The following is a 21,327-nucleotide window of genomic DNA, read 5'->3' as shown; positions in this document are numbered from 1 at the left end:
ATCTCAGCTCCCACACTTCACACAACAAATACATATCTAATTATTGTACGACTTACGAAGTTACAGCGGCACACTAACAAATAACTAATTCCAGCACGTATTCACTATGTAACCCTATTTCAAGTTGATCAGATTTTCATTATGTAGAGGAATGGAGTTTTATTTGCAAAGAATAACCGGCTGCTGAATTATTGTCAGAGTAATTGGGTGTCACACTTTTAACATCGTTCATGAACAAATAGTGGCAACTCATTCTGTGACTGTTATTTTCGTTTCTGCCCAAAAGCCCTATCTCACTGACATTTATGTGTGACCTGGATGCTAATAGACAGCAAAATTGTTTACCCAGGATGCAACTGGAAAATGTATTTGAGAAAGATGAATCCATTGATGTTTGTTTTATACCCAAAGAGTATGTAAACAGAAAATGTGGCATGTTATTAAGCAGGAGAACTTGGTTATTTCCTTTGCAACAACATCTCATAAACTATTCTGACAGACTAATAAACTATATGAAGCTGCTGTGGCGAAGAAAAAAGAAAAAAAACACACAGGCTTTGAATCTTACAGCCATACAAAGGGGAAAACGCAAAAGAAAACATCAATCATGGGGATTATTATTTCAGTTGCCATGGAAACATCCCTCCAAACCCAATATCTCCATGTCTCTGCTGCTTATTATCATCTGGTTTGATTGTACATCATTGAAACTATAGTGATTACACTCTTAGGATGAAAAAATGCGCGCTGTCATGGCAACATAGTACAATGTTCTTAATCATTTCACCTCCTCAATCTGAAATGTAATAGGCTGTCAGCCATAATGGCTTGTGAAGGATGCTTCTGTGAAATGGTTATCTTCTTAACTATCTTGCAAAATTATTCCTCCTGTCCTGGAGACAGCAAAGACACAGGGCAGCTTTTATTTCTGCAGTACTGCTTTATATCTCCTGACTATTCATTTTATTACTAACTATTACTACTTTATGTCTCATGTGTTGCTGCTTCACCCCAGTTTTTAATAGCCTACCATCATGTTTCACTACTAATTAAACCATATTTACATGCTTTTATCCTGATGATTATATTTTAATACATTTTAAGTCAATTTAATTAATTACACAATAGCACATTTTAAAATGTGTGTAAAATGGTATACACTCACAAATAAACAAAAAACTAAATAAGAAAAGAAATCCAAGTCCAAGTCCAGTCCAAGATGACAAGAACCAAGAACACAAACAAAAAAATACAGAATGTACATTTAAGCAATAAGAAATAGCAGTGCTATGAATAAATTTAAATTAAGATTTAAGTCCTTTTAATACAAAGTTCGGTCATGAAACTCTAAATGGTGAGAGCTGATAGGTCCGTAACTCTATTTGTAAGCGATCACAACGTTATCTACATAGCATAGCTAATTGGTTGCTGTGGTATCAGCAGCCAATGAGCTTGCTGCTCAACATTCAAGCACTTGATTTGCTCAACATTGTTTGCTGTAGCCCTCCATCTTCCCCAGCTCCACCTGTATAGATCTGCTATAGGGGTTATTTCATGTATGTTGCATGAGCAACGGCAGCATGTCTTTCATGGTCACAGCAGCATGTCTGTGAATGTATTGGCAGTAGCAAATTTTGGTAATTGCTCTGCAGCAGCAGCAGATCTATTCCGCCAAGACCAAATACATGAACATTGCCATATCCTTTTAGCCTGGCTCTGCCCTCCTACATACTTTCGCTCAATTTTCATTTTCCTTCAGTACTCCATCTGGGATTGCGCTATATTCTCTGGTTTTCTCCGGTCAAATTTTAACCAGTCCAATCAGCGAACAGAGGGAGTGGCTGAGAACGATGATGTTGATGTCATGCGCTAGTTTGAGATGACAAATATATATTATATTATATTATATATATATATTATATATTTATGCATTTGGCAGACGCTTTTATCCAAAGCGACTTACAGTGCCCTTATTACAGGGACAATCCCCCTGGAGCAACATGGAGTAAAGTGCCTCAAGGACACACTGGTGGTAACCACTGGGATCGAACCAGCAACCTTCTGCGTATCAGTTCCATGGTTTAACCCACTGGACGACCATCTCACATGCATCACGAACAAACGTTAGCGATTGGTTATGGCAGATCCAGAGTGGCTCTGGGCAGATACAATAGTTTTAAACTTCAACAGAGTTCCCGCCTTCAAGGAAGTTAACGATTGTCAATGGAGAGTGGCCAGACTCTCTGTACAAATGAAATGTACGAGAGTCTGGTAGGACTAGGCTAATATCCTTTACCATGCCAATCTCTTTGAGAGTTGTCATGACAGAAATACACTCATAAAAATAAAGGTTCCAAAATGGGGTTTTGGCAGCAAATGCCATAGAATAACCATGTTGGAACATTTCTCTAACATTTTAGTAATATAAAGAACCCTTTTCCACAATAAAGGACCTTTTGTGCAATGGAAAGGTTCCATATTCCCTGTTGAAATTTTCTGTCATTTATGAAACAAGGCTTCCCCTCCATTGACAGAATCTTCCAGCTTTCTGTGTTTTCACTGTTATATACACTCACCTAAAGGATTATTAGGAACATCATACTAATACTGTGTTTGACCCCCTTTCACCTTCAGAACTGCCTTAATTCTACATGGCATTGATTCAACAAGGTGCTGAAAGCATTCTTTAGAAATGTTGGCCCATATTGATAGAATAGCATCTTGCAGTTGATGGAGATTTGTGGGATGCACATCCAGGGCACGAAGCTCCCGTTCCACCACATCCCAAAGATGCTCTATTGGGTTGAGATCTGGTGACTGTGGGGGCCATTTTAGTATAGTGAACTCATTGTCATGTTCAAGAAACCAATTTGAAATGATTCGAGCTTTGTGACATGGTGCATTATCCTGCTGGAAGTAGCCATCAGAGGATGGGTACATGGTGGTCATAAAGGGATGGACATGGTCAGAAACAATGCTCAGGTAGGCCGTGGCATTTAAACGATGCCCAATTGGTACTAAGGGGCCTAAAGTGTGCCAAGAAAACATCCCCCACACCATTACACCACCACCACCAGCCTGCACAGTGGTAACAAGGCATGATGGATCCATGTTCTCATTCTGTTTACACCAAATTCTGACTCTACCATCTGAATGTCTCAACAGAAATCGAGACTCATCAGACCAGGCAACATTTTTCCAGTCTTCAACTGTCCAATTTTGGTGAGCTTGTGCAAATTGTAGCCTCTTTTTCCTATTTGTAGTGGAGATGAGTGGTACCCGGTGGGGTCTTCTGCTGTTGTAGCCCATCCGCCTCAAGGTTGTGCGACAAATGCTTTGCTGCATACCTCGGTTGTAACGAGTGGTTATTTGTCAGTCAAAGTTGCTCTTCTATCAGCTTGAATCAGTCGGCCCATTCTCCTCTGACCTCTAGCATCAACAAGGCATTTCTGCCCACAGGACTGCCGCATACTGGGTGTTTTTCCCTTTTCACACCATTCTTTGTAAACCCTAGAAATTGTTGTGTGTGAAAATCCCAGTAACTGAGCAGATTGTGAAATACTCAGACCGGCCCGTCTGGCACCAACAACCATGCCACGCTCAAAATTGCTTAAATCACCTTTCTTTCCCATTCTGACATTCAGTTTGGAGTTCAGGAGATTGTCTTGACCAGAACCGCACCCCTAAATGCATTGAAGCAACTGCCATGTGATTGGTTGATTAGATAATTGCATTAATGAGAAATTGAACAGGTGTTCCTAATAATCCTTTTGGTGAGTGTAGTAGGGGGCACTATTATGCATCTTCTAAAAGAGTATAGAATCTCTGTATCAAAACACATGCAAAAAAGCAGCAGAAACAAGTAATAAAAGCATTGTTTATGCATATTGTAGTCTTTGAAAGAAAAAGGAAAATGCTGTTTTCTCATTTTTTTGTTTAAAATGTTCCTTTTTATTAACTTACCCACATTCAAGTGTTGATAAAAAAGAATGCATGAAGCTAGGATAAAATTATTGTTTGTTTGTTTGTTTGTTTGTTTGTTTGTTTAAAATTGCATGTTCAGATGTTCATATAGCCAATTATTCTGGGGGCATTTCATTTTTGTGAAAATTATCAAAAATATTGGCCGTGGCTGGCAACTTAAAAAAAAAAAAAACTCTGGCAGGGAAAGAGTTAAGAGAGTAAGCAGATTTATCTTACTAGATAATTAAAAATATGAATACATTTTTATTAAAAATATTTGCAAATTAATTCAAAATTACAGACCATAGTGTATTCCAGCCTTAGTGGCACCCTTAAAGGGATAGTTCACCTATAAACAAATTAAAATTGGGCACACTTTAGTTTAGGGTCCATTTCTCACTATTAACTAACTATTAACTTCAACTTTTGCCTCAATAAACTCCTAATTACTCCTTATTAATACTTAGTAAGGTAGTTTAGGTATTGGGTATAGGATTGAGGGATGTAGAATAAGGTCATGCAGAATAAGGCATTGTTATGTACTTTATAAGTATTAATAAACAGCCAATATCCTAGTAATATGCATACTAAGTAATAAGCAATTAGTTAATAGTGAGAATTGGACCCTAAACTAAAGTGTTACCGAAAATTGTGCACTCACCTACTCACTCATGTTGTTCCAAACCTGTATGGGTTTCTTTCTTCTGTTGAACACAGAAGAAGATATTTTGAAGAATGCTTGTAACCAGATAGTTGATGGCAGCCATTGACTTCCATAGTATTTTTTCCAGTCAATTGCTACCATCGACTGTTTGATTACCAACATTCTTTAAAATATCTTCTTTTGTGTTCAACAGAACAAAGACAGGTTTGGAACAAAATGATGACAAAATAAACGTTTTTGAGTCAACTATCCCTTAAGATAAGGGGCCCTATCTTGCACCCAGCGCAATTGACTTTGTACACCGACGCATGCGTCATTCCTATTTTGCACCCGCGCAAAGCGCGCTTTTCCCTCCACAGAAGCACGTCGCTAAACTAGTGAATGAACTTGCGCTACCTGGGCGGTTCAGCGCAAAAAAGGAGGCGTGTTCCGGCGCAAACAATCCCTGGTGCTATTTTGCTGTTCCACTAAACAATTGCGCCACTGACCAGAAAAAAACTAGTCTAAAGTCAGTGGCGCGTTGCGCGTTGTTCATTATGCTATTTTAAGGGCGCATGCTTGACCATAATGTATAGCGTGCACAACGCGCATACACTTTGCTCATGTAATCTACACAGATGCAACAGTTATTTTTGCAAATCATAAATTGTTACACTTAAAAAATATTAACACATGAGATGACGGAAATCATTGTGGTGTGCCACGAAGATGTGAAAAAATAGGCATAAATCTAGCTTACAAATGATCCAGGCTAATTGTAATAATTAAGGATAAGACCTGTTTGCCCAATAGTGGCAAGACATATATGTATATAAGGACATCTGACAAATTGGTTTGTCCGTCAAGAACCAGGAACAAAAATCGACTGAAAAACGGAAAAAACTGAAAGACTGAAAAAAAAAAGACTGTGAAATCACCTTTACCATAATGTACAACATTACAACTTCACTTCTCTGTCTTTCACTGCTCTTACAAGCACACCAGTCTCCTCGGCTGTGAACCGCTCCTGGCGTGCGCCTGGTAAATGCGCCATAATAATAGCAATCCATAATGGAACTTGCGCACCTGCTTTTAAAGGGAATGTTGGATGACGCTCGGATTGGTTTATTCACGTTACGCCCAAACCACGCCTATGAATAATGAAGCTACTTCAGACCAACCCATTTTAGATTTGCGCCGGGCGCAAGAGCCATTTATCCCGCCGGGAAAATAGCAACAGCGCCGAGACCCGCCCACAAAGTTACTTGCGCTTCGCGTTTTGACACTTGCGTTTCAGATCGTTAAAATAGGGCCCATAGTCCCTGACATTACAGAATGTTATTCTATGGGAGCTATGCAATGGTAAACAGGTGTTTCATATCATAGCTGTTACTATATCGTGGATTTTAGCACTGGAACACTGACTCATCAGCATTCAAGACCAGAGCTAATCTATTTTTATTTTAAAAAAATCAGAAATCAAGCATAGCGTTAGTTCTGGCAGGTCACATCAGTCAAGCTCGCATTAGCTGACTCTCAGCTGGTCCACGTCTACATAGGAATACAACGCCTATCACAACATCCCTATATATAAGGCCCATTCAGTATTATCAGCAGCTTTGTCACGTTGCTCAGGAGATAATTACCCTCCTCCATCCCCAGCTCCTCTTCTCGTCCAGTCAGTACATGGCCTGAATCAGACTATTATGTTGTACATTAAATGATTGATCATTAATGATATCTGCAACACATTTATGTTGCTACTGTTCTGTTTACCCTAAGGGGGGTTATTGCTACCCTCCCTGCTCTTATCCATGCTAGGCTGCCTGGATGGGCAGGGAGTTCTTGCCCAGAACAGAACGATACCGCCATTCCAAACAGTATGCTAATTGTCAATCATCTTTAACGATAGTGGTCCTGACAGAAACCAAGCTTTAACAAATGTCAACACATGCAAGGGGCTGCAGTCATATAGTCGCTGGTAACAGAACAAATGGACATTAATAGCCAGTATGATGAATTGCAGTCGAGGTCTGCTGAAAACTATTTTCTCATCAATAGGGCAGCCACATGCTCTCACTTTTATTGACCATCTAAACAAACACACAGGTTCATGTGACGCACTTTGTTTTTTATCAAGAGAGGTCGATATATATTTAAATTTCACATAACAAAAAGAGGCAATTCTACTTGTATAAATTGTCTAGCTTCAGGCTTCTCTATTACTGCAGTTGTATTGCGTAAATTAAAAAGGAGTATGAGAAGAGAAGAGAAGGGCATTCTTTTTTTTGTTCTATTCATTATGACAGACATAAAGTCTGAATGTCTGAAAAGTCAAGAATGTCCCCATAAGTCAGAAGTTCTTTAAAAAAGAGACAGAAACAGAAAGCACCCCCACAATACAGAACGTTAGAAGTCATTACTAAGCCACAGAAACACTCAAATTACCATATCACCATTTTGTAGATAAGTGTAAAAACAGAAATGCAAGACATTTACAAATTTTAATAAGTTCAAGAACTATAGGCCTGTTTTACATCATTAACAGATTAGAAATGTTTCCCTCAGGATATGCAACAGCTTTTGTGTTTAATTTGTGACATGCATGTGAAATGAGATGAGTTCACAATAACATCTCTCTCTAAACCAATTTCTACTGTAGCATCACACAGTCTAATGAACTAGTAGTACATTGGTGGTGGGGATTTTTAAGTGTTTTTTTCCTGAAGGTTTTTTTTTTCATTTTGCCAGTAGGTGGCAACAAGTGACTCTCATTATGAGTCACTGAATTATTTATTCAACTGATTCTTTATGGCTGTATCCGAAATCGCATACTTCTGTCATACTTGTTCCATACAGTTTATCGCCTACTATATAGTAGGGAAGTATGCTATTTCAGATGCAGCCTCGAACTCATTCAGGACCTAAACACTAGGGTTCGTTGTGATTGTCTTCAGCATTATTCAGACAGGATTAGTTTTGCAAACGATGTTTGCATTTCAGTTGTGATTTTGTGTACCGATTTGGACCGGACTAGTTCATTTATTTAATTTTTCTTTTGTGCCTGCAGATTAAGTAAATTTCACATATGGAATTAACTAAGCCGGGTGCACACTGTGCGATTTTGGCCACGATTTGGCCGTTCTTCTGATCCTAGGCTTAAATCTGAAGTCTTTGATCGTTAGTTTAACATGTTCACCAACAGCCAATGAATGACCGCTGCAATCAAATTTTACCTCAGACAAAATTCTGTCAGTGTCAGAAGATTTGGCGCAAAATCCTGCAGTGTGACCATCAAATTCTCCTACGACGACCATCAAATTATCTTTGATTTTCAAGACAAACTATGACCAAAATATTCTTTGTAGCCACCATTTCAATCCCGTGTGTAATGCATTATTTACTTGACTATCGTAGAGTCTGACATTAATGACTTAAGCCGCGTTTCCACCGCAGGAACTAGGAACTTTGGGGTGGTACTCTGTGTGTTTCAACCGCAGGAACAAGGGTCTAAATGAAGTTCCGGGTAAATATTTTCCCCTCCAAACGGCCCTGCTTGCGAGGTAGTACTTTTTCAAAGTTCAGGAACTTTCGGGGGTGGGACGTAGGCGCCAGTGGCGATTTCTTTAAGACTGCAAGGGAAGCTCGGCTTCCCTTATAATGTCACAAAATTAATGGTCAAATATGTACTATTGTATTAACATTTTATTGACAAAAAATGCGTTAGAAAACGTTCATCTCAAAGACGAGTTCGTTCAGAATCAGTTACATATAGCAGGTCGGCTGACTCGATTTCCTTCTCATACATTCCTGCAGCGTCACAGTGCATTTCCCTATTGAAGCCCAGCGTCCATTGACTTCAATGGGGCTGCTTTGAACGTTTTTTTTCAGCGCTTCGAAACTAGACGGTCATTGGATAAACGCTGCGATTATGTCCCGCCCACGGACGCTCAGCGTCTCTGGGGGTGAATGGGGAGTGGGCTGGCCCGGACTCCGAGCTTCTGCGTGATGATTGGAGGGTCTGTCGAAAGACTGCATCTCCTTTTGACTGACAGTGATTCTGTACTATAAGGAATCACTGAAGCTATTCGCGCTCAGTCCCATCGCGGATTTCTCAAGTTCAGTCGAAATAAAAACTGCTGCAACCTATTTCTTTGATATTTGCTTGGCGAAATTGCTTGATTTTCATTATACATTTCACACAATTATACACCACATTCCTTGTTTCAGTTAATCTTAATATTTTTTTTTAGATCGTTCATTCATTCATTCATTCATTCATTCATTCATTCATTCATTCATTCATTCATTCATTCATTCATTCATTCATTCATTCATTCATTCATATAACGTTAGTAGGCTAGGCTACGTAGGGCAGAATTTACTTTTAAATAAATAGACAATTTTATGATGTAGGCCGAAAATGAGCTTCCCCTCTCTGACAGACCAGTAGCCGCCACTGGTAGGCGCTGAACATGCTGATTGGTTGAGCTCACGCAGCATTTTATTTCAACCGGCATTTTTAAAAGTCTTGCGAGGATCGTTCTGCGTTCAGTAAATATCAGTCTTGCTCTTTCTGTCCGATGGCGCGTGTTCGTCTCAGCAATCGCGCGGTCAATGTCCGTAAAAGCTGATAATAACATACGTTGTCTTATTTTAAATCTAGCTTTACAAGCTTTCAGAATACGCTTTAGTATCAGTGCTCGTCTCTTTTCCGCTGTTTTGTTAATTACATCTTTAGTAAACCAATACATAACTAGCAAAAGTAGCGCTGCTTGCATCTCCTCCATACTTCTTATTGTTGTAGACTGTATCACACAAAAATTATTACTGTCCTTCGGTGGAAGAGCAATTGTGCGCAGTCCCATGTCTCTGGACTAACTTGCCTAATCTTCAAGGTACTTTAGACCGCAGTGGAGACGCAGACAGTAGCAGGTCTGGGGTAAAAAGTAAACAAAAGTTCCTGTAAAGAAAGTTCCTGGCACAAATTGTTCCGGGTAATTTCGGTGGAAACAGGGCTTTAGATATTACAGTGTGACATGGCTTAAAGCGGGGATCATGTTCATGTCCACAGTCTGACAAGGAACAAACGTAAAAGACTAAATCGCACAATGTGCACCCGGCTTAAGTTAAAGTGCTCATATTATGGTATTTTAAAGGCTCCTAATTTTGTTTTGGAGGTCTCCTACTTCAAAGGTCAAAAAACACTTTCATTTTCTCATAATATACATTGCACATCACCACATTATTCAATGATTCTCAAATGACTCGTCGGATGAATACCGTGTTGAAGGACGCATCAAGTACAACATAGGCGGGCATTATGCAAATGTATAATCTAGGGATGTAGAACCGTAACACAGTGGGATTCGTTTAGGACTCATTTAGGCGGTTAAGAGTCGATTGTTCCTTTTGGTCGATTTGAAGGAAAAGGGATATTTGAAAAACCATAATAGGGGCACTTTAAGTAAAATTAACAAAGTAAATATGTAGATTAAACTTGGCCAGTAAAAATGTATTGAGTAATTTCTACTTAGTTGAAATTTACTACAATATAACACAACGAATTAAGCCAGGGTTCTAAAGTGTAAGCTTTACTTAAAAACATTTAAGTAAATAATACAAAAGATGTTGTGTAGACATCATATCTACATAACGGAAGTCATGTGGTATCCACCCAAACATAGAGACTTCAATACTTGGTACACAATACACAATGATGGTAACATTGGATGGATAGTTTTTGAGAAAATGTAGAGAATGAACTAAATGGCACAAAATGGCAAGTGTCTAGCCTGACGTCGTCATACTCAATTCTAGTCAGAATATGAGTCTGATACTGCTCCATTGGGCTGTGATTATGGGGCGTGTTTCAACCGAACCAGGAAAGAAAATGCCTCTGCACTCAATTGGATAGACCTACAACCAATCAGAGCAACGGAGCGACGCATAGTTGTCAACAGAACTCAACTGCACGCACGCTGGAAGAAGTAGAAGATGATGAGTGTAAACGATCTTTGCCGGTGTTGTAAAAAAGAATTTAAGGATAGACGGAGTGCTTACCAACACGATCATCATTTTTGAGAGAAATAGTAAAGGTGAATGCATATACGAACAAGTTCTCCGTTTAGTAAACAAATTCAACCCAAGCGCTCTTTGGTGACGTGCATGATTACGTTTCTGTTGAGCATCTGTCCATCATCGTATAAAGCCCGCCCTGACAATTTGATTGGTCTGAACAGCTCTTGTTGTTGCTCCACAACGGATCAAGTCCAGACCGAACTTCCCGACCTCAAATGTTGTGTGCGGGGCTAAGTTCGGCTGGCATCCAGGCTAGCAAGTTACTAAACCTAACAACAAAAGCAATGATAAGACAGTGTAAATACAGCTGGAAAACAGCTAAAACAATTACCCTTTTTAATTATTCATGCCCCAGTGCATGATGGGAACACCAGTCTCAGAAAGGTTGAGTAGGTTTTACTTAATTTTATAACGTTGATATTTAGTTTCTACAAGCTTGAATCGAGTACTAAAATAGAATTGACTGAATTCTTGCCTGAACTAACTTTTTCATGTAGAATTTACATTTGTTTGTTTTTTCTGTAGTATTTACTTCACCACAGAATGAGGAAAGGATGTTTTTTTTTAAAAATAAGACTTGTAAATGTGAATAATTAACAGCATGTTTATAAATAAGAAAAATTATTATTAATCTTTAGATGGCATAAAGGTCTATAATGAATGCAGAGCAGGCTGTCAGAGAATCTGTTCACCAAAATGAGCTCCTGAACTTATGGTAGTCGTCAAAGGTCAAAATAAATTAACAGAAGTGAGGTGGAAAAAATATCATACCACAATCAGCCATTCCAACAGGGACTGGATTAGGACCGGGAAAACGGTAGGTATTTTGCTCTGTCATTTTTTTTATCAAGGTTATTGGAGTCGGTCGGTGGCCTCATTTCTTAATGTTTATTTTGATATGCCTTCATTATTAAATATATGTTTTCAACACAAAAACATTTCATTCAAAACATTTTTAGTTTCAGCATTTTCACTCTGCCAGTAATATTGTCCGTATTAAAAGGAAATCAAATGACAGGAAGGAAATCCGAATGGTGACTTCATGTGAATATAATATGTTTAAAGAGGAAAAAGAACATCAGCGGTATAATCAATAGCACATGAATGAAGCTTCTCCATAATCCAAATGGCAATCATCCACATTTCCTCTTCAAAACTCGACCACAAAATTGGATTTGAGAAATTCACGAATGGTCGGTTCATTACTTCAACAGGATTTATTTTGGCAATGTATTTTGCTTTTTAATTGATTTCTGTCTTGATTGTGTGCTGTGTATAACCATGAAATGGCTTTTTTTTTCTCCATTTAAATTCTTCCGGTAAACATCAATGAGTTATTTTCAACTTTCTGAGCTCTTGAAAACGCTACAGGACATGTTTGTATTTTCTGTGCATGAGCTCCTGCATGTTTTGCAGTTAAAGGGACCTGACCTTGATAGTATCTGTGATATTTTTGGCTACTTAATGCTGTTCTCAATTTAGACCAAAATTGGCAACTACCACAGCATGCCCTCCACCATCTACATGAGCCAGAGTTGCTATTAACCATCTACAATTCAGAAATAATGCTAGTGATAAGCTTTGCCCTTATTGATTGCGGTTTAACATGCAGGAATAATGTTTCTGAAACACTCACAGCAGCTTCTAAATGTTATTCCAGCGTACCCTACTGTTATCTTTTAGCTTTATTCTGGATCCTCCACAGTGTTAAAGACGAGAAAGAGAAGCTAGGATGAACTGTGAAACTCATCCTCCTCTCAATCTATTCCATCTGTCAGTACCAATGAATTACTTTGAATTTTCATGTTGGCAGCAGTCATGTCATTACAGAGAGCTCTGAATTGTTGAACGCCCTGGGCGAAATTTCATGGCTGTTAAAACTAGTCTGCGTATTAACCCTCATTTACTGAAGTCACCACTTTCAACTTACACATCTCACTACAGTAAATCTTCAAAGAATTAAGAGTGATATCCCAACTCTGAGACTTCAGACCGAGTGTTGCTTTGATTCAGAGAGATGGAGAACAATGAAAAGAGAAGGAGCCGAGTGGATCTGTGCATCTAGACGACCTGTTGTCGACAGGCTAATTTGGGTTTCTCATTCTTTCTCTTTTTTTTCTCTCTTTCGTTCCTCTCAGACAACACATTTAGGTTAAAAAAAAAATTGAGATAGATGTTTCCTGTGCGGGGTGTCGGTGCGCTTGAACCCCAGACGGGGATGTTATTTGAACGATCCACCTTCATCAGTGCATATATATTGTTTGCTGAGTCTTGGGTTAAGATGGGCTCCTCAGTTTGTTGTGTCGTGTTTTTTGGAGAGGAACGGCTGTAATGCAGTCCCTTGTCCCTGAAATAGGATACACTGGCTGTACGTGTCACAGATTTCACATTCACGAATCGGTTTGTTCTTTGATCAATGACGCTAACCTCCCTGTGCAGCCTCCAGGTGTGTTCAAATGAGGTGCATTCCACCCCGGTTCTCTGAATAAAAAAGCAATCCTCCCTGTCACTCTTTTTCATTAGAGTGCATCGTGGCACTAAAAGAGAATATTCTGAGTCTGGTGGAAGATGTAAGGAATAAAGATGACTACATTGCAAAGAGTTGATGTTTTATTAATACGGCCCTCTCAATATGATAAAAATTCCGCTTTTTTTCTCTCGAAAAGGAAGGGCCATGTGAAGCTAGAATTTGCATTGATAAATAATTAATTGCATTTAGAGGTAATGAGGATGCACACTCACTTCTGCTTTTCCTCTTCCTGTACTGCGACTCCTCATTCGAAGGGTTAAACCACCAGCACATTGAACCTGCACATGCTACTGCCATTCATCGTGCAGATTAGCTCTTTAAGCCCATACGAACACAGCTTAACATTAATGTTGTGAAAGCAGTTTTTAGCAACATCTGTTGTCGGTGCCAGTAATGAAGGATGCAACTGCGGCGTCTGTAAAGCTGTTTAATACAGAACGTTTTGAATGGCATCATAGAAAATGGTATAATGCCATGTTATTGTTTCATACAAGAATTTTCTTTGCACCTCTCCACTAAAAAATAAAAGCACACTGTCATACTTAAAAGGTTTTAGATAAATGTTATTTTTATTATAAATATAGATGTCATTTTATTCTTATTATATTATATTATATTTTATATTCGTATTATATTATTCTATATAGCCCAACTGTATCACTGTGCTCTACAATAAATGTGTATTATTACAAATGTTTAAATACATCATATTTTCTTATATTTAATATTTATGTTTATGTTTTGTAACATATCCCCCATATCATTGTGCTTTGATATATTGTATTGTTGAAGAAATAAGGAAATAAATAAAGTATATCAATTATATAGAGTACCTACACACATACATTCATTTAATTGCATCTGAAATATTTGTTTATATTTTTTAATGTCTTAGAAATAAGTATTTTCGGAGAGGGCAATTTAAGAACAGCTCCTTCTTCAAGAGTTATAACCCAGTCTGTCTTTTTACAAATAGTCAAAGTACTAAAGTTCTAGCACAGGAGGAGAGGAAATATACTGTCCAAACACATCCTAAACAGATCATTATGAAATATCTGAGGTCTGTAGTTATGTTGAAAGGCCTTCACGGTTTTTCAAGTCCCTTGTACCTTTCCAATCAGAGAGTTGTAATCCTAATTCTTTCTCTTTTTAAAACAGACAGAAAGAGAAACTGTGTGGTTTCACATTCCTCCAGGATTTTTAATAGCACAGTGCACTGCCAAAACCAAAATTGGTGCTTTACTTACATGCCATTGGGTTCAACTCAAATGATGTCCAAAGGCTGTCCTATATACCTCACTGTATCCTGCAATTACCAAAGATTAATATATGACTTCATTTTCCTCTTTTCTTTCTCAGTAATTCTGGGACCAGAGCCAGCAGCACAGTTTCCTTTTGACTCAAAGACATCATTCAGTCTCTGTTTACACTTGTTTTATAAGGGAAAAAAACCTTCTCAAAGCAACCATCTCTCACTGCATTTTTCTCTGCTCTCTAACATAATTAATAGAAAATTGCCTCTATCTATCATTTGAATGTAATCGCATTTGTGAAGGATTTTTTATGAAGATAAATACAGAAATAATTCACAGTTGATCTCAAGGTCAGTCAAAATGACTTGGAGGAAACTTTCTAGGCAGGTGAAATTGTCCTCAATTTGCTGTTGTGCTTTGAGGGCTTTGTCTCATGGTCATTTTCAGTAGCCACACGCCTGATATTATTACAGTAGACAGAAACATTATGGCCATGGAGACCTGGCTGTAATTGTATACGGCAGGGTGTGTTTGTAACACAAGCTTATTTTGCATTAGCCGGAATCAAAGCAGACAGCTAAAGGTGACTCGTTTGCAACCAGTGAGACAGAGACTGCCACTGATTACTTTACTGAATCCAATACATTTTTAGACAATAATTGGGTGAATGTAAAAATAGTTTTTTGTATGAATCCAATACTTATAATGTTAATGTTACACACACACACACACACACACACACACACACACACACACACACACACACACACACACACACACACACACACACACACACACACACACACACACACACACAGCCCTGGAAAAATTAAGAGACCACTTAACATTGAGAACATTGAGAAATCAATGTTAAGTGTTCTTTCATTTTTTTTCCAGATGTGTATATGAACACAGAACATACTAACAATCAGCTGTTTGCATATGCTGTGTGTCATCGGCTGTACGCTCGTTATTGCGGTGCAATGTGGGATAGAATGAGTGCACTCAATAATGTCCACTATGGTTTCGGACACCACTACAAATGGCTGTACCCTCAAATAGTAATAGTGCCCTATATAGGGGGCGATTTCGGGTTCAGCCAAAGTGCTGCTAGCATCTACATTAGCGACACTGGTGGCCGTTAAGCTAACTGCAGCCAGCAACTTATTGCTCGTGCTCGACCTCATGCACACACACGTAACGTACAATTAGACTGAATGTGATTCAAGACCCCGAGACCCCGATATACTCACGGCGAAGTCTATGGAGCAAGTTCTTTGTAGTTATTTTGCTTAGAAGTAAAAGAAAGTTGGAAATACCTTTGCAGCGATATACTCTTGACGAACGTCCAGACACCATCACCCGCACTGAGAGCGTCTTTAGATGAAGAATATGTGCTGCGCGCTTTCCGCTCAATAACAATATAACGTTAGCCTAAAACACACAACAGAAATGACAGCGGTGAGAAACCAAACAGTGTTTAAGAAAGCATCTGCTCATAATGATGTGGATATTTTTTGCCATTCACCGGCATCGCGTCGTCAGATGAGGTAGGCTAATTAAAATAACACTTATGAGTTTGATAATAGCCTACATTTGACTTGAGACTATACTAGGCTACGTGAGACTATAATTTGAATTATTAATTTTCTGTGCGTGGCACATAGGCATTACAGTACAGAACAACTCTTTCGGCATTATCATGAACATTGTTTATGAGTTCGGAAGAGAGCGGATCTCGGCCACGTGCACAAACGTCACATCCTTTTGATTTTACTGGCAAAAACGTCCCGAGTCATTCACTTAAAAATAATTATACTACAGGCTTTCATAGACAACCTAAGAAATTGGAGAAGTGTTTCGTTACAAACTGTTTAACGTTACACTTTGGCAAACCAATAATACATATTATATAACCCCTTTAACTAATTGAATGGTTAATTGTTGAACACTGTAAACTGTAAATGACCATGGTAACCAGTTTTTATTAAAATACCATACTTGCTACAATTATTTTTTACCACCGTTAAACCATAATAATGGATATTGGGATCTCCTTTAAATTGCGTAAGATGCTTCCAGACAATTTAGGGTTGTCAAAGTTAACTGAAAACTGCTATGTTTCAACATCTGTTGTGAAAACGCTATTATATAAAATATATATCTTAGTGGGTAGTGTGATAGGAAAAATATAAACTTAATACAACATATTTACAGCATTTTTCATATTATTTTAATCATTTTGCATTGGCTTCAGGGCAATAATATAAAATATATATTAAAAAAAGCAATTTTTAATTGTGCAAACAACATGTTGTCTTTATAATATTCGGCCGTTTCTCACACAGTATGGGGGTTTTATACTTGGAAAAAATATAAAGCTTTACATTTTATGAAGGAGATCCCAGGGGGATTGAAAACCCCCGGGGTAACACACTGTAGAGAATATGGTTACCATGGTAATTCCCTTGAAATGGATTCAACCCCACCTGTACTTCAAAATTAATTGTGTAGCATAAGAAATCAATTTGCTGATTTCATTGTGGTTTTATTTCACCAATAGTTCATCAGCAAAAACACTCAAAGGCTCATTCTGATCAAATTTCCAAAGACAACTGGAATTTTGTGTCAGTTTCATTTAGGGTAAAATTAGCTTCATAGGACAGGAATAAAAGGCCCTCTAACTGTATCTTAATTCATAATGTCTGCTCGGCTTACAATGAGCAGAATGTATAGTTAAGCAGTTTCTGAATGAGGAGCAGAGAGTGAAAGGCATGTGTCACTGATTCATTTCAAAATGTCTAGTTTTATTTGCAAGCTCTTTTATATATATATATATATATATATATATATATATATATATATATATATATATATATATACACAGTATTATTAACGGATGATTCAGTACATTATCTAGAATGGTGATGCAGAAATTAATAAATAAGACTGGTGCATTTCTTTGTTATGATAAACTAATCTAATTTTCCATTATTCTTGAGGTCTCTTTATACTGCTTGCACAGAACCAAAAGCAGTTTTATTTAACGGTACACGGTTGTGTTCTCAGACTATGACTACATGTCTTCTGTTTGTTGTTCAGTAAAACATTCATGGATTCAGACTGTGATTCCAACTAAAAAATAGTTTTACCATTACGAAAAAAAATAATAATTCAGAGCCAGCATACAGACAGCCGTTATTGTGTGCTGTCAATCCTATTTTCACTCTCTCTTCTCTCTTAAATTCTCTCTACCACTCTCAATTAAAAGCTAGTGCACACTGATGTACGAGTACACGCATATATCATCTCAGTGTTTGAATAGGCTTAGTCAGAAATGGAAATGAGTGAGTCAGCATTGTGCAAGAAGCTGTTTTTGAATATCAGTGAGGAGCGATATAAAGAACATTAGCATGTTGAGGGAACATTGCATCTTGTCCGAACGGACTGTATCTCTTGGAAACAGAGAAGCATAAACTGAAATGCGGCTAGGGTTATTACTGTTGTAGAGTAGTATATTTTGAGCTCTGTTATTTTTCAAAAAGTGAATATGCTTGTGTTATGATGTATGGAAGTATCTCTGTAAAAATACTATACTATAGCTGTCAGACTATAAAGCAGACTCAGAAGGCTCCAGGCAGGGCCTACATTTTTATTAATTATAACTTGATTATTTACACAATAGAAAAATGGCAAGAAAATAAGCAGGAGGTCTTTCAGGCTGGAAGCTAACATGATATAAAGGGCTAAAGTTAGCCATTGTTCACTGGGGGATTGAGAGTTATTTTACATTTAGAATGTCAACTTGAAGTTATTTTGATATTCTTTGGAAGATTTGATTATATCTATTTCTACAACAAAGAGACAATGAGACAAACCAACTGATTCAACAAAAATAGGAGCTATAAAATGCAAATAGCCTTACTTATGTTTATGCTGTTTTTTTCTCAACAAAAATATTGCCATTTCCTGTAAGATGTCATTAGCATTAGCAATGTTGTTGAAGGAACCAGGTTTTACAGGAAGTAATGAAATTATTTAAAATCCAACCCTATGTTTAATTCCAAAATTGACTTTACTTCTGATTTTCAATGTTCAAATTATATATATATATATATAGTAAAAACAAATACCGTAATATGTTTTAAAGTGTAATTTATTCCTGTGATGGCAAAGCTGAATTTATAGCATCATTACTCCAGTCTTCAGTGTCACATGATCCTTCAGAAATCATTCTAATATGCTGATTTGCTGCTTAAGAAACATTTACTATTGTTTCTTGAGCATTTACTTTGGCAACTCCTTAAAAAAAATCTTACAGACCCCAACCTTTTAAACGAGTGTATATTTTTAAATATAGGGACATAAATGAAAGGAACATGAAAATGTGCTGCCAATATGCAATTTTTGTAAAAGAAAACTTTTTACTATTGGCACAGAGCTAGACAGTGATTGTGGGCCAGAAATTAATCACCTTAAGGAACTTTGCACATGCTTGCAAGGAACAGAAACCTAAACATGTGAACAAAAGTAAACAGTGTATAGTTTGTTCAATACGCCTGCTTTCTGTCTGTCAGTAAGGTACTTAGCTCTTGCTGTATTGTGAAGTGCAGGTGCTGCTGGGCATCTTAAAGGTGCACTATGTAAAACAATTTCAGTAAAATATCCAAAAACCACTAGGCCAGTGTTATATATTTTGTTCAGTTGAGTACTTACAACATCCCAAATGTTTCCAGCTATTTGTAAATCGTGAGAAATTGCTATTTTAACCAGGGAACCGGAACGTGTGAGGGAGTCGCCTGTCAATGGCGTCATATCTGCGTTACCCTCGGTTTCCAGTCTTATTTTGCAGAAACGCTTTACTCTCACTGCAGTGTGAACAAGTGTCATAGCAGCCGCAGAGCGAACGCACAGAGTAACATAACATAATTTTCAAAACACTGTATCTAATATGATAAACAGAGCTGCGTTACCTCATACTCATGACCGGAAAAGCGAAAATGGCGCCGGCGACTGTGGCATAATAATGTGTCATAATAAAGGTCCCGCTGCTCGTGAGGCTTGTGTTGCGCTCTTCTTATTAATACTCGGTCCTGCTCTGCTTCATACTACAGTAACGTTAATAATCGCATCCATGAACATGATTTCTGCCCGAGTCCTATCCCGATTCTTTTCCACCGGCTGTGAGATGAAGACCACATGTCCCAACAGGCACGTGCAGAGGGGGGGGGGGGGGGGGGGGGGGGTGGGGGGTAGGGCTTTGGGTGCTCGAGCCCCTGCCCTTTTTCAAAATGAATCAAAAGTGCCCCTCTCAGACAAATATCAATGATAATATTGTGGTAAATAAAACTAAATAAATTTGATTATAACATGACAATGTATACAATAGTAACGGACGGCTCAAAAGTCGGACAATTTCTGTTGAGGCGTTGCCATAACGCGTTGCTATGGGTTGCGTGCGTTTTGATTGATTGCTGATTTTCCACTGTTCGGAAGCGGCTCTCGAGCCAAATACGGTCCTTTCAGAGAGTGTGTGGCCTTACGGGAAAAAAGTAAACCAATATTTTTTTTTTTCATCCATAATCAGAGCTAATGTGTTGATTTAATTACAAATCTATATATTATATATTTTAAAGTATTACACAATTCACCAATGCCCGTTTGTCATGTATATACACCAACCAATCATGATCTGGCAAAGCAAGTTCAAATTCCATTGGGCATGTGGAGCGGTAATTTTCTGTTCTTATTCATAAATCGGTGATTTGATGATTATAGTGTAAAAAACACAATCACACAATTTTGTAATTTGCTAGAGACCATATAGCGGAGTCCAAAATTCTGGGACCAAATTAAAAGACTTCTCATTACAAAATATTTTATTAGCATTCTATAATTTGAGTAAAAATGCCTTTGGTAATGTTTGGCTGTTTGAAAATGTATTAGTTTCTCTTCTGCTTCAATGGCAGCAGCACTCAAACTGCATGGACTCCACAAGTTTGTGTAAAACCTGATGATCATTCTCCAGCGTGATTTGAGAACGACCCCGATTTGAGAGCATCTTGTGCTTCACTGGACTCAAGAACATCTGACCTTTTGAGTTCACATCAGTTGACGTCAGTGTCACAAATTTGTTTAGTGACCTAGAAATACGAATCTTCTTCATTTGACATCATAGCTTTTTACATATCCTAAAATGCTTATTTCTAGCTAAAATATCCCACAACGTAGTCTCAAGCTTTTGGGCCTCGCTGTATATCATTTCAATGTCAATTTCAGTATCACTCGACAGCTATGAAATTATGAGATCATGCCAAATGACCTATATTGGGATGTTGTTAGTTTGTACCACATTCATTTAGCTCACATCCATCCTCTTAAAGCTACAGGGAATAAAAGCTACAGCCTCACCTTATTAGAAGAGCTGTGTATATGGCATCTGTACTGGAATCTGCTTTAAAAAATGAAGTTGGGAGACTGCTGAGCTGACGGCACTGCGAATCTGTAAACACCAATGTAAATCAATTACAACGGGAAAAACACAGTCCCATGTATAATTTGATCTGATTATGCTGTTGACAGCAGCGGTGTAATGATTACTTCCACACAACAGAAGCAAGGCACGTTGCAGGCTGTGAGATGTGAATGTATTGTATTATCAGGCCAGAAAATCTTTGATTTGATTTGTCAAGTTGTTAGGCCACCACTAGAAATTCAATTTGATATTAATTAAAGGGAAATGGAGAAAGGGGAAAAATGAATGTGGTAATAGCCTGTGACGACTTCAGAAAAAGAGTTCAGGTGCGTGTGCTTTTTATGTTCGAGATCAATATTAGTGTGCTCGTTTTGATGAGAAG

The 21,327-nt window shown here is 38.0% G+C and overlaps 1 protein-coding gene across 2 annotated transcripts in view; it reads right to left on the bottom strand.

Annotated features, from left to right (window-relative positions):
* tox (thymocyte selection-associated high mobility group box) overlaps positions 1–20,973 on the bottom strand; it is a 103,986-nt gene extending 83,013 nt beyond the window's left edge. For both annotated transcript variants that reach the window (XM_079819968.1, XM_079819969.1), the window contains exons 1-2: positions 20,882–20,973; positions 15,790–15,904 (exon numbers count right to left, since the gene is read on the bottom strand). The gene's annotated coding sequence lies outside the window, so the exon portion shown is untranslated. The remainder of the gene's footprint in view (positions 1–15,789; positions 15,905–20,881) is intronic.
* Between the last annotated feature and the right edge of the window lie 354 nt (positions 20,974–21,327).

This window comes from Gobio gobio (genome assembly GCF_949357685.1).
Source record: "Gobio gobio genome assembly, chromosome: 6".
Lineage (NCBI taxonomy): Eukaryota > Metazoa > Chordata > Actinopteri > Cypriniformes > Gobionidae > Gobio > Gobio gobio.
The sequence above is the reverse complement of the archived record's forward strand: the minus strand, read 5'-3'. Positions and strand labels throughout refer to the sequence as shown.